General features: G+C 39.9%; 1 pseudogene; it reads right to left on the minus strand.

Annotated features, from left to right (window-relative positions):
• Positions 1–9,524: 9,524 nt before the first annotated feature.
• On the minus strand, positions 9,525–10,585 carry LOC147602139 (uncharacterized; annotated as a pseudogene).
• Positions 10,586–11,312: the final 727 nt, after the last annotated feature.

Below are 11,312 nucleotides of genomic sequence, written 5' to 3' on the forward strand. Positions count from 1 at the left end.
ACAGCATATTGATCTAATAATTTCACTGTTGCTTTCTAGCATTTTGGTGCTTTCTGTTCTCCCTGGAGTTCCCCTTCAACACATAAACACACAGATTTTGATAAAATTGGACTGAATTAACTTAAAACTCACATTATCTCCATTAAGAGATTTCAGATAAAGTCTTTTCTCTCATTAATTGGTATTTCCCATTATTGAAAATACCAAAACCTACTAGACCTTTTCAACATGTGTGTACCTTCTTACGCTTGGAACAGAGCTGTTGTGTTTTAAGCCCAGCTGGCAGCCAAACACCACACAGCTACTCACTCACTCTCCACGCTAGTGGGATGAAGGAAGAGAATTGGCACAGTAAAACTGAGAAATCTCGTGGGTTGAGATAAGAACAGTTTAATAACTGAAATAAAATTTAAAGAAATAGTAATAATAATAATAGTAATAATAATAATGAAAAGGAAAATAACAAAGAAGACAAGCAATGCAAATGAAAACAACTACTCACCAACAATCGACCAAGGTCCAGACAGTCCCTAAGCAGTGGCACCCCCACCAGCCTTCCTCCTAGTCTTATTGCTGAGCATGATGTCATATAGTATGGAATATCCCTTTAGTCAGTTGCAGTCAGCTGTCTCAACTGTGTTTCTTCACAACTTTTTGTGCACTTCCAGCCTACTTGCTGGTGGGGAGACATGAGAAGCAGAAAAGGCTTTTACTCTGTCCAAGCACTGCTCAGCCATTAACTAAAACATCTCTGTATTATCATCAACACTGTTTCCAGCACAAATCCAAAACATAGCCCTATACTAGCCACTATGGAGAAAAAATAACTCTACCCCAGCCAAAACCAGCACAAGAGCTTGCTTAACATTGCATTTTTGCGTTCTATATCCACTACTGTATATACACAGAATAAATACTAAGACACTTGTATGAAGTACTTGAACTTAAATTGGGACTTGAAATCTTGAGCCTAGTGAGATTCAGATTCCAAACCGAGCAATATTTGTAAACTGAGGCTGTACAAGCACAGCATTAGACTCTTTGTAAAACAGTCTCTCCCCATCCCCTGAGAGATATTAATGAAGTATTCTGAAATTCAAGTAGAGAAAAAAAAGATGCAATAAAGAACTAAGACAGTTTTTATGTGATCATATTCAGTTTTTTTCCCTGAGTAGATTGAACTAAACCTTGAATGCATAGATATTACTTAATTTTCCACTTCTCATTAAAACCATTTTGCCCTCACTACAGATATTGGTCTGCCTTTCTTTGAAATAAGTAAGTCCATCAGACATTACATGTGACATCAAGGAGGGAGCTCTAGTCATGCTGATCATGATCTAAGTAGCATGGTGCAGATCACAGTTTAAATAGTGGCATCAATAGAATATAAAAGAAAAAATATTTTGTTATTATCTATTGCTTTTAAATTTGCAACATCTTCAAATAAATATTTGTGTATTTAATAGCTGTTTAAAACTGTGTTGTGGGCACCTCTCAAGACTGGGAACTCAGTATTGCTAACAATTTGCCACTAAGATTTTGCCAGGAGTCACTAAATGGCACAATTAAATTTGTCATGTTCCTTCAAGGTCTATTTCCTTTCAGGGAAAGATCAGCTGTCAAATAGAACAAGAGCTGTTCTAGAGAAACAGGATAGTCAATTAGTGACTGGTGGAGTACCGTTAGCCAAATGATCTTATCCATTAATATAATATTTTTTGTAGCACAGTTGAAGAATGCCATTTTATCTGAATAGTTAATGTTGTTAAACTTCAAAGCTCAGATGAATTTCAAGCTTCGGACTGTGAACTGAACATTGTAGGGAGCATAAAGCTAACATTTTTTCCAGTTTTGGCCTAGAAAGAGAGTCAATTTCTCCAGTAAATGACACTTTGAAGACAATATCTTCTTCTATGTAAAAATTGATGAACTATTACTGTAATACCATTGAAATTCTTTTACTTCCTACGTATCAGTTGGCATAAAGATCTTATGTTATTCTGCTGACAGCATTGCTACAACACAGAAATATGTTAAATAAATTACTGGTTCCATTTAGATTTGCAAGTACTCACATCTGAACAGAGGAGGTTGGAGGATGACTATTTAAAATGCTTTTTCGTTCCTTACATCAAACACAGTAGGTAAATCCAATGTTGAAACAGATTAAAGTATTATTGTGTTCCGGTCATGAGCACAAAGTACCACTAAGCACTGATTTAAAAAAAAAAATCTTGCATAGGAAACCTTCTGAGAATAAATTAGGGAGTGTATGGTCCCATTAAAATAAAAGGATTTGTGCAGCAGTAGCTGGAGTCAGAAGTTGGTTTGTTCTCCTGTCAAATGGATATATACTGACTTGCACTGGGCTTGTTTAGTGCGTGAGAACCAAATAGTGTTTTTATTGAAGCCAGTGACAGAACTCCCATTGACCTGAACAGGATCTGGAACTAATGCTTTTTTTTTCTCTGTAACTTATGTTTTCACATAATTTACAAGAGGGAACTTTTTCTTCTTGGTCAACATGGTAGGAACTTGTCAGAACATCATGGAGATCTATGAAGTAACTGCAGATTAATGTGACTAGAAATGAGAGGAGAGTTTGACCTGCTGTCTGTTGGAGAGGAAACTTGAAGTAATGAAACTGGAGTGCAAGGAGACCACTAGAACTGGAAGATGAGCTGCTATTTGGAAACAGCACGGTAAGGTTGCAATAGCCACCACAGCGCCAGGACTGCTGTAGCTCATACGTGGTCTGGAATTTCTTATCCCTCACAGTTTCTCCTGAGAGAGAAAGGGCTGGGCATAAAAAATAGCCTGAAGGCAATTGAATTTAGAAAGGGTTTGGCTGTAATATATTTTTTTTTCTGAAGTTCAGGCAGGAATTGTAAGAAATAGGTACAACTAGTGGCTTTCCACAGCAAATTGAGTGATACATTAGCTGAGCATTTCCTATTCTCTCAGTTCCCTGGAAAATTATGTACATCGTAACGTGTTCAGAGATGACATTGATGCCAGGTCACATAGCTACTGGCTGAGAAGTGCTGATGTGTAGTCTGAGAATGGTTACTGTTTCTTTTTCATTGCATAGCCAAAATAAGACAGAGCTATATTGCAGACTTTCCCACTTATACTCTGGGGATTATGAAATATTTCACTTTTCCTGGTGGCTATATGCAGCAAAACAAAACATCAGGCAGTAGTTTACATTCTTGCCGCCAGCTTTATTTAGCACCAACCCTGAAGTTACTCTGGGCATTTATAAAAAGAGAACTCTCACAACACTAAGCCCATGTGAAAGATGATGTTGGCTTTGCTCTGTGAAGATTAAAAACAGAGGGTGTGCTGTACAGTGCCAAGCCTAACTTCATGGCTACAGTAAGTTAGGGATCCTATCTTCTGTCCCATCATTGACCCTGGAATGGTCTCTGCAAAAGTGCGTTGTGGGTTAATGGTATAACTTTTCCTGACAATCTTTCTTTCCACGTGGTCTGAAGATGTGACCGATACCTGAAAATGAGCCCTGAATCAAAGCAGGACAGCCCTCCCTTGGAGAAGGAAGTATGTGTTGCAGAATTGATCTGAATTAGCATTGCCTAGAGCCTCCTGCGGCACTAGTAAAACAGGTACTAGGTTAGAACAAAAACATTTTATATCCCTAAAAGTTAAGGACTTCTTACTGTTAGCATAACATGACATAATTCGATAGAAAGTGGAGGATGTAGCTTGCTTCCTTTTTACGTTCCAGTGTCTTCATGTCAATAAAGGACAGTGAATTACGCATTAATGCTAGGAAAAAACTCAGGTTCTTTTTAGATGTCCTGAGTGCAGTTTAACAGCTAAAAGCAAAGAGGAGAGACAGTCTGGTGGAAGTTTTCCTTAGGTTGTTATTCATCAAAGGCCATAGTTCAGAACTTCCCCAAATACCATCAACACCCCTATGAACAATGAAAAACAGTCTGGTGGCATGGAGGAGAACTACATGATGGTAAGGGCTCTGAAGAAAGCATGCTCTGACAGCCTATTTTGCTTATAGATGTGGATGCTCAAACCAAGAATCTCATTAAGAAGGGAACAGGGCAGAATACAAATAAATCAATACACCAGAAATGCTTGTGGGACAAAATATTTCAGTCTTTCTGGCAGCTGAAGTCCAGACATTCAAGGGAAGTAAGTTAAATAACTGGTGGTGCATTTGAATGAGAACATTCATCTTGTTTGTCAAAGCCCCACAGATATTCTTCAAAATGACAGAAGTGTCTGACCACATTTCCCCCCTTCCCCTACCCTGAATGAACTTGTGAACTAGTCAGGCGCTGTCTGGGTTCCGGACATTTCAATAGTTTTGGCTCTATTCTAACATTCAGCCTAGAGGAATTCCTGTTAGTTTTGTTTATTACTTTATTAAGCTTTTGTTTTGTTACTCCAGGCCTTTGCTGTGTGTTGAATGCACTAATGGGAAAACCATTTTATCTGATGAAATCTGTATTTCCATAATTTTGAGCAATGTCTACTTTCTCTGAGAACATCCTACGCAAAGATCCAGAGGACAGACATTCCCGAACTTTTTGTTGTTTGGGTTGTTTACAAGACACATATGGATCTAGACTTCATTCTGCAAGTGACTTTTCTTTACACATAACGGGGAGAAACAAAAACTTAATGCTCTGCATCTGGATTTGCTATGGGTAGCTCTAAACCCCAAACAGTTTTAGGACTTACGCCGTTAAATGAGTGTGTGCAGAACAAGTGACTGGGAGGAGTGCTTTCTACTTCCTTAGGAGTGGGCAATGGTGTAAGCAAACATCTGGGGTGTGCTGGGTATTATGATGTGGGAGCCTACAGTTAGCAAATCCAGAAACTTGTATTTCAAGCATGTTCTCTTGGCAAGTGTTGCAACATCAGGACAATCACTTCAAGGAGCCTAGAAGAGATCAAATTTTCTTTTGCAAAGCATGGTGTGGAACTAGCCAGCCATCATCATATCACAAGTATTGTGCAACCTGCACCGTCGAAAGGAACATTCTTTCAGTTGCTTTTCTGGATAAGCATCATCATGCAAATATCAAGATGAAATTACGCCAAATTCATCAGTCTCATAGATCTTGGATTAGTCTGGCAGGTGTATATACTACCTAAAGTCCTCCTATTTCTTGTTTGTTTAATGTGGTGAAGTAATCCTGCTAAGTCTTCTGACTTACTAAGTTTGTGGTTGTACTGACTAATTCACTGAAACTGCTCATTAAATGCTTTTAATGCAACTGAAGGCATATCTATCCTTTTGCCTGATAAAGCTTTTAAATATGCCCCTTTTTAAATTTTTATTTTGGGCATGTCAGAAAGATTTGCAAAAATTTGTGTTTGGATCATTAAACTTGGCTTAGAGGCTATGACCAGGTTTTTTTTCCTGTACTTTCAAAGTCTATAGATATAAAGAGATTTAGAAGGTTGGGTTTTGCTTGACCATTGCTCTTTTTCAGCCTTTGTTTTCGTCTCCCAGAATGTAATACACAAACCAAAGTAAATATCCCTAGACTATCAGGAAGAAGATCTTGAAGGCAATTAAAAAATCTGTTTTGATGCTCTTTAAATTAAAAAAAAATATATATTTTACATAGAATCATGGAATGGCTAGAGTTGGAAGGGACCTTCAAAGGTCATCTAGTCCAACATAATCCCACTATTCTCTCTGGTAGATAACGCTAAAATATGAAGTGTTAATGAGGACTGTATTATATTTAGTGGAAGCTTTTTATTCTGAATCTACTTGATTTACCTGGCTAAGATGGATATTTCAGAAGAAAAGAAGCATAGTAGAGTCTGAAAATCTTGAGCCCTCATGAATGGTACATGTTTTTTGAATGACATTTCAAAGAAGCTGAGTAGCAATTGAGTGAGGAAGTGAAAAGAGTCAGTCTGGTATTAGTTTATTGCTTATAAGACTTGCATATGTAGAAACAAACAGATTATTGTGCTTGATGCACGTTAGCCTCCTGGCTGTGTTAATCATCTGACTCATCTTAATTTCAGTGAGCGATGCCATGTGCGGCACCACTCAATCAGTATTTGCCTGAGCTGTTTCTGCAACATCTGAGAGAGAAGGGCCACTCCCTTCTCTGTCCCCTCATACTCTGTGCAAGACCACAGAAAAAGAAACTTGTCATCTATGTTGATTTGCCAGGTACAGTGACTGGTAGTTACCTGAAGCTTTGAGATCAAACTGGGAGAAACAAATCTACTGCAAACAGCGAAATGAAACAGAAATATATTTCAGCTGATTGAAAACTGTGTTTTCTCCCCATTTCACCTCAGGTCATCAGACAGATTATATATCTGTTCTTCTCATAAAATAACTTGACAGTTCACTTTGGAAACTGCCTTCTAGGAAAGGTAAGACTGCGTCATGGACTATGTGACGAGGTAGCACCCTGATTGGACGGGAGCTAACAGACTAGCTCAATATATTACAAACCAAATTTATAAAGTTGGCTTTGACTTGACTAGGACAACAGGAGCCTTGTCCAGGCAGCTGTCACCAGGACTGGCACTAGCCGTGAAACTGGGCTTGTTCTTAGAGTTTCACTGGGGAAAGATTTAGCACAGGAAGTTTCCATTTACTTGCCTGCTTGTGTAATGGATGGTACATCTTTTTCTTTACTATTTCAGGTTTTTCCTGGCTTACACAGCAGCATCTTGTGATATCATAACATGCTTTATTTAGATTCATGCAAGGAGGAACTCAGGTTGGTTGTTTATTTATGCTTGGAACTGGGTTACTTTCGTTCTGCATGGCTTTCCTTCACCATAGAGGTTAGAAGGGACTGACTCACCTCAAAATAAGACAAATTAATCACTAGAAAAACTAAGAGTAACTCTGATTTCACCATCAGACTACCCTAAATGATAACTTGATCTACTGATTATTGGAAAAACTATTTCCAGTAGAAAAAGACTTGACTTGGTTTTGCTTTTAAAACTTGAACAGAGCTATGTATCAGACTTCTATAATAATAAACCTCTCTTAAAAATTTCCTTCCTCTATTGTTTTTCACGTGTCTCTGCATTTCCTGATTCTGATCTCAACTGAAATTAGCATGAATGTGTCCACTCAGGAAGCCTGGATGTTACAGTAGGTACTGGACAAGCATCCTCACCTAGTGATATATGTAAGCTATCGTAAATCAAACCTTTTTCTAATGTTAGCCCATATATTATCTTGCATGAGTAGTCTTCACAGATGTGTGTTAATGCTAAAGAATCATGGTAAGACTGAGGAAAACTTTTGTAAGTACTTCCTTTATTGTATGAGCATCTCTGATCAGATTGCTCAGAAAGAAAATTTCTGTGATAAAAATAATAGTGACCCAGGTACTGCAGAGATAAATGACAGGACTGATGAAAATACAGACTAGGCCTGCAAAATAATTTGAGTTCAACAGCTTTAACTGTAAACACTACTAATGCATGACATGGTTGGCACTTCTGTTTGTAACTTAAGATGCTCATCTCCACTGACCCACAAGGATCTCACCAGTTTGGTGCTTATTCTTTGAACTTTCTAGGAGGCAATCTGGCAATATGACACTGCCACTCTGGAACCTGATAGTAGGGCCAAGCTCGGTTGTCTTCCTCAGCTCTAGCTTTGGCTGTAATGTGGTTTCTTCCTGAGTATGATGGTGACACTGTTGGAATGCATTTGATGCATTTGTCATGAGGAAGCTGATGCCACCTTCAAGGCCTCTCTTCTTCCAGTAAAAAGAATGGTGCTCATTATATGGTGGCGGGAAAGGTCTGCCTTGCTGCTGAAAGCTGTTGAGTTGTCAGGCAGACACAGAGGTCTCTGTAACCTATTCATTACTTGCTTTTTTTTTTTTGGTGGTAAGTGCCAGAAAGTATCTTAAACCATGTCAATTAGGTCTCCTCCTGCTCCCATTTAATCACAGGCGAGACTCCAGTTGACTTAACTGGGGCAGAATCCAGCCCATCGTGCTTGTGGCTTTGTTTTCAAGAACTTGACTGAGACCGCTAATTCACTACATCCAAGCCAGATGGTGGATTAAATTAACAGCTTTTTCAATGAGAAAACTGGTCTCTACAGGCTTTTTCCTGATTATGTCTCATACATGGTTTGCTTTGTTGTTTCTTTTTAAATGTCTGGCAGTTTTTGAGATAAATCTATTTACTTTTTTTTCACTTTCTAAAAAGTATTTGTATTTAAAAAAATTGTAAGCCTCCTTCCCCCAGTGATAAAAGTTCCAGTGAAAAGTACGTTGTAACCCTTTGAGGAGAAGTAGCCTTTCCAATGGCAGTGAGAGATCAGGCTCTAAAGGCATATTTTACCCCCAGCCATTAATTAAACTCTTTGGACGGAATTATGCCTCTTGACCCCTCTCAATTAATCATTCATCTTTGCAAAATCAATATAAGTAGTCCCATGGACATTTACTAACACAAATATTGTCAAGGTGAAGTGCTGGACAAGAAGTGGACATCCTTTAAGGGTGACTTCCATAGAGCATAGGTCTCGATCCCTAGGTGTAAGAAAGCAGGCAAGGAAGGCAAGAGACCAGCATGACTGAGTCGAGACCTGCTGATCAAACTAAAGGGCAAGAAGGAAATGCACAGGCAGTGGAAGTAGGGACAGGTATCCTGGAAAGAGTATAGGGATGCTGCCTGGTTTTGTAGGGATCGGGTCAGGAAGGCCAAAGCGTGGCTGAAGCTGAGCTTGGCAAGGGACACAAGGAATAATAAGAGGGATTTCTACAAGTATGTCAGTCAGAAAAGGAAGTTCAAAGAAAGTGTACTCCCTGATGAGCAAGACTGATGAACTGATAACAGACAAGGAGAAGGCTGAGCTTTTTTGCCTTAGTCTTCACTGGTAGCCCCTCTTCCCACAACTCTTGAGTAGATGAACCACAAGATGGGGACGGGGGCAGCAAAGTCCTTCCCACTGTAAGAGAAGATCAGGTTTGTGACCTGAGGAACCTGCATATACATAAGTCTATGGGACGTGACGAGATGCATCCCAGAGTCCTTAGGGAATTAGCTAATGTAGGTGCCAAGCCACTCTCCGTGATATTAGAAAAGTCATGGCAGTCAGACGAAGTCCCTGCTGACTGTAAAAAGGGAAATATTGCACCCATTTTAAAAAAGGGTAAAAAGGAGGATCCTGGGAGCTACTGATCTGTCAGCCTCACTTCTGTGCCTGGGAAGATCATGGAACAGATCCTCCTAGAAGCTATGCTGAGACACATGGAGGACAGGGAAGTGGTTAGAGACAGCCAACATGGCTTCACCAAGGGCAAGTCCTGCCTGACTAACCTGGTGGCCTTCTATGATGGAATCACTGCATCAGTGGACAAGGGACGAGCTATGGATGTTGTCTACCTGGACTTCTGAAAGGCCTTTGACGTGATCCCCCACAATATCCTTCTCTCTAAAGAGAGATATGGGTTTGATGGGTGGACTGTTCAGTGAATGAGGAATTGGATGGTTGCATCCAGAGGGTAGTGGTCAGCAGCTCAATGTCCAGATGGAGGCTGATCACAAGAGGTGTCCCTCAGAGGTCTGTATTGGGACCAGTACTGTTTAACATCTTCATTAATGACATAGACAGTGGGTCTGAGCACACCCTCAGCAAGTTTGCAGATGACACTAAGCTGTATGGTGTGGTCAACATGCCTGAGGGACAGGATGCCGTCCAGACGGACCTGAACAAGCTAGAGAACTGGGCCCAGGTGAACCTCATGAGGGTCAATAAGACCAAGTGCAAGGTCCTGCACCTGGGTCGGGGCAGCCCTCAGTATCAATACAGGCTGGAGGATGAAGAGATTGAGTGCAGCCCTGCCGAGAAAGACTTGGGGGTACTGGTGGATGAAAAGCTGGACATAAGCTGTCAATGTGCACGAGCAGCCCAGAAGGCCAATTGCATCCTGGGCTGCATCAAAAGAAGTGTTTCCAGCAGGTCAAGGGAAGTGATTCTGCCCCTCTGCTCTGCTCTGATGAGACCCTACCTGGAGTACTCCGTCCAGCTCTGGAGCCCTCAGCACAGGAAAGACATGGACAATGGGAGCAGTTCCAGAGGAGGGCCACAAAGATGATCAGAGGGCTGGAGCACCTCTCCTATGAGGACAGGCTGAGAGAGTTGGGATTGTTCAGCCTGGAGAAAAGGAGGCTCTGGGGAGATGTTATTGCGGCCTTACAGTACTTAAAGGGGGCTTATAAGAAAGATGGGGACACCTATAGTGATAGGATAAGGGGTAATGGTTTTAAACCAAAAGAGGGTAGATTTAGACTGGACATAAGGAAAAAAAAATTACGATGAGAGTGGTGAAGTAAGTAGTCAGGTGTTCCCTGATAAAATGTGATACAGTTCCAAAAGAGATGATCCTTGATGTCAAAAAATCAAGAAAAACTGGAGACATTATTTATTTCAAAGGCTCACTTTCTATGAGAAATTCCAAGCCATGCCAGCTGAATCCAAGAAGAGGACCAGAGATGTTGGGATGTGTAAAAGTAGAACATATTTTATAATTTATGGTTCTAAATACGACTTATTTGAGATATTTACCAGTGAAGGCATGGTGACATTTAAAGGGAATTTGTGTTTTATCTTGACATGTCTTGGGTAGCTTATTTAGTACAAAAGCCAAAAAGTTAATGACCAAATCCAAGATATCATGTATTTTTATCTGAATTTGCAAACATCTATCTCTGCTCCAAATTAAGAACCTTGAGTACAGTAAATTAGTTATAGAATATTAGACACTGCATTACATATGGAAAATGTATTTCATTTTTTATAATAACACCAGTGTGTAAACTAGGACAGGAGTCTAAAATTATCAGTAATATCTGTCCATAGAACTCACTGGCTGTCTTTAATCAAGACAATTAACTCAGTTTTGTTAGAGACTTGATCCTGGGATATAAAGACTCCAGCATGTTGTTTGTATAAAAGTATTTATTTGTAAGAAATAAGAACATCTTAAAATTTTCCAGAGAAATCAGCTCAATTTTCTAAGTGTGTAAGTCAGTTGGTGAGGGTCTTTGCCAAATCAGTCAGTGAATGACGCTCCTCTTGTGCAAAACCAATGGAGTGGATAAGCAAGAGATGACGGGCTAGAGAATGGGGTTTTTTTTTCTCCTGACGTGGGTACAACTCAGCCTTTTGGAAATGACGTACTGCTACTGCAACAACGAGTGTCGAAATTTACAAAATTTTGCTGCTGCTTAATAGTCTTGGAAGGAAAGAGAAATCTTCAGTGACTCAGCCTGATTCTCACGTATTTTTACACATGAAAATGGAC

The sequence above is a fragment of the Chlamydotis macqueenii genome, chromosome 1 (genome assembly GCF_036417535.1).
Source record: "Chlamydotis macqueenii isolate bChlMac1 chromosome 1, bChlMac1.mat, whole genome shotgun sequence".
Taxonomy (NCBI): domain Eukaryota; kingdom Metazoa; phylum Chordata; class Aves; order Otidiformes; family Otididae; genus Chlamydotis; species Chlamydotis macqueenii.